The sequence below is a fragment of the Arachis ipaensis genome, chromosome B6, assembly GCF_059453495.1.
Source record: "Arachis ipaensis isolate K30076 ecotype BB chromosome B6, ASM5945349v1, whole genome shotgun sequence".
Classification (NCBI taxonomy): Eukaryota; Viridiplantae; Streptophyta; class Magnoliopsida; order Fabales; family Fabaceae; genus Arachis; species Arachis ipaensis.
The window spans coordinates 40,323,016-40,326,337 of record NC_142441.1 but is presented as its reverse complement, the minus strand read 5'-3'; the positions used below and the strand labels follow the sequence as shown (position 1 = coordinate 40,326,337).

The window sequence follows — 3,322 nt, the reverse complement described above, 5'->3', positions numbered from 1 at the left end:
CAATTCAAGAGTTTCTAATACTCAACCCCAAAGCCAAGAGTAGAAATCTACTCCATAATCATAAAAGGCGTTTTCACAAACACCTTATATGCACTAAAGGACACTACTACATAATTGACACTACTAACATTTAAAAAAATGTTACCAAATCATATTAAAATGTTACCTATATATATTAGTAATATTTTAACAAATGTTAAATATACCCTATGTTACTAAAGAGTTTTACTAACATTTTTCTAAAGATTTAATAATATTTAGTAAAAATATTATGATAGATCTTCTATAGTAATATTATGAGAAATGTTACAATAGACTTTCCTTGGTAACACTTAAAAAAATATTACAATAGATATATTTTGTAACACTTAGAAAAATGTTACCATAGATAACTTTTTGTAACACTTAAAGAATGTTACAATAGATATTTTATGTAATACTTAGAAAAATGTTACTATAGATATTTTTTTGTAACACTTAAAAAAATGTTACCATAAGTATTTTTTGTAACACTTTAGAAATGTTACAAAAGATCTTTAGTAACATTTTTAGTTATATTATACTATTTTTTATTTTATTACTACAACATGGAAATATTTCATTAAATTCACAAATTCACAAAATAAAATTTTTATAACATCTTTCATTAATCAATAATCATCGTACAAATTTGCTTCGTGATGCAAATAAAATGAGGAAAAAAATACTTATAACACTTAAACTCTATGAACATTCCATATAAAAAACCAGTATAAGTATAGCTACAGCAACAAAATATAGCTACAGCAACCTTGAGTTGCTGGTCACTGAACTCATTCCACAAAAAAATATAGCTACAGCAACAATGATCAAGCAGATAATCCCTCCAATACTATGACCATATCTGTCCTTGAATGCCACATAAAATATTTGAGCAATGGCATATCCACCAGCATCATTGTCTTTACTTAATAGGTAAGGGATGTTAGTAACTGCAAAGGTAATTCCTAATATGTAGCATAATCTAAGAATAATAGATATTCCCACAGCACTGATAATTCCTTTTGGTCCATTTTTATCAGCTTCCTTGGTTTCTTCTGTTTGAAAATTAAGCTAAATCCTTCAATAACTTGACTGAAATTATGTTACAAAGGAAAAGTAGAAATGAAGAGAAAAGATGTACCATATGAGCTGATGCATCATATTCAGATAGAGAATATTGAGCCATAAGAAGTCCCACCAGAAATATGTAGGGACTGCTACTGATTCCGACACCATTATCAGTATTGAAATGAGTGAAAACAAACTTAACACTAGCCCTTTAGGTTGCAACAATCGGAATCAGAATCATAAGCACAAAAACACCTGAAAACTTTACCTCCAATTAGACTCTCAAAATGCTTTAATTTTTCCATGTGAAATGAACTTAGAAATGATAAACATAAATAAAAAAGAATAAGTTTTCATACCTATTACATTCCAAATAGAAGCAAATTATCCAAAGAATGATAGCAATGAGATAGGAAGGGTGTTCAATATACCGTGGAGGAGCAAAATTCCACCATGGATAGCAATAACTACATATTTAGATGCTTCATATCCACCTCCATTTTTTCACCAGTGCTAAGCAGAACAATGACCTGAATTAGTTGTGCTAATGAGAAATCTACACTTGTTGTCTAGAATACTCGAATTCTCAAGAATACCTGACCAATAATATTAAACCTGCATTGAAAAACAAACCAGACAGAACACTTGTTAGAGAAATAACAACTGTTAGAAAGGTCCATTAAAGGAAAACAATGCAAAATGAAAGAACTGGTTACAATACCAGCCAGTGATCCAAGAAGCAAAAGGTGCCCAAGTTGGGCCAGCAAGCTTAGCACTCCAATAGTAGAGACCACCAGAAGTTGGATAAGCTGAACAAATCTCATCCACTGATAAAGCAACAAACATGGTGAAAAAACCAGCAATAAGCCACCCATAGATCATTGAAAAAGGTCCACCATAGTTCAAGCCAATGTTGTAAAGTGTGGTTACTCCGGTCAGGATCGATATAATAGAAAATGAGAATGCAAAATTTGAGATAGCCCTGCAAAATAGTGTATGCTTGAGTGTGCAATAAATATAAAGACTGAACTATAAATTTCTGATCTCATTTTACTAAAGATACTGCACAGTTTAAGTATTTAACAACCACATCTTAGAAAATAGCAAGACACCACAAATGTCATTAATTAAAAAAATTACATATGAAGACGCAGAAAATCACAAGATAAAAAAACTAGCAGAACAAACCTTACCAGAATTGACAACAACCAGTGACGGGTAGCGTGCAGTGAGGGCGAGCAAGAGAAGAATGAGACTAGAACAGGTGAAATGGAGTGAGGGGAAGCAGAATGAGACCAGAAGACTGAAAAAGACAATGAAGATGGCGAGCCAAGAGTGAGTGATTGTGGGGGTCAGCAAAGAAAAAAAATACAGAACTTTCAACAAAGAAGCGAGAATTAGAAGAAACGTTGAAAAATGGTAACCAAGATATGAAGGGGAAAATTGAACTAACATTATCAAATTCAATTAATATACGAGAGTGTATACTTCTAGAACTTAGAACCATCAAAGATTCACCATCTTTCTAGTTTACTGAAAATGCTAATTGTTACTTCTTGGATTTTTTTAGTGTTCTACACAAAAGATGTATATTTGACTATTTAATTAAAAAAATACCACACATAAATTACAACTATAGCATAATCATAAGCTGTAATACTCACTGGGCAGGCTGGGGTATTGTAGCAAATGGAGCATTAGGTGCTGTTGCCACTTTCTCTCTAAGACCCTAAACATTTCAAACACATAAGTGTGAAAATTTTAGTTATACAAAATGATTTTCTTGTTCTTTATTATTATAAACAAGTCTAAAACATTGAAACGTACCCTATGATCATATTAGAATAATGCTACTCTTCTTCTGCAAGCAATTTTTTGGAACAAAATAAAAAATAAATCGGAACAAGCATGAAACGAAAAAGTAGCAAATCATCACCTTAATTCTTAAGAGATGTACAAGAATATAACAAATAAAAAGTTTAGCAATCAGAAAAATTCCAGTAGGTAAGATGATTAGTCCTCCTTTCTTCACCTACCACTAGGTATTGACGGAGAACAATGAAAAATAACAGAAAATTGCCCCTACCACTTCCAGCAACACAATAGCGGATCTCCTCGTCGGTGTGAAGATGCTCTTCAAAGAAGCTTTTGATCTTCTCTTCATAGTTTGGCAATTTCTCTGGGCAGACCTCACAGACATCTTGCAGGAAATGTGCCTCAAGTCAATCTGTAA

At 32.1% G+C, this 3,322-nt stretch overlaps 1 pseudogene; it reads right to left on the bottom strand.

Annotated features, from left to right (window-relative positions):
- Nucleotides 1-780: 780 nt before the first annotated feature.
- On the bottom strand, nucleotides 781-1,950 carry LOC107646790 (amino-acid permease BAT1 homolog; annotated as a pseudogene).
- Nucleotides 1,951-3,322: the final 1,372 nt, after the last annotated feature.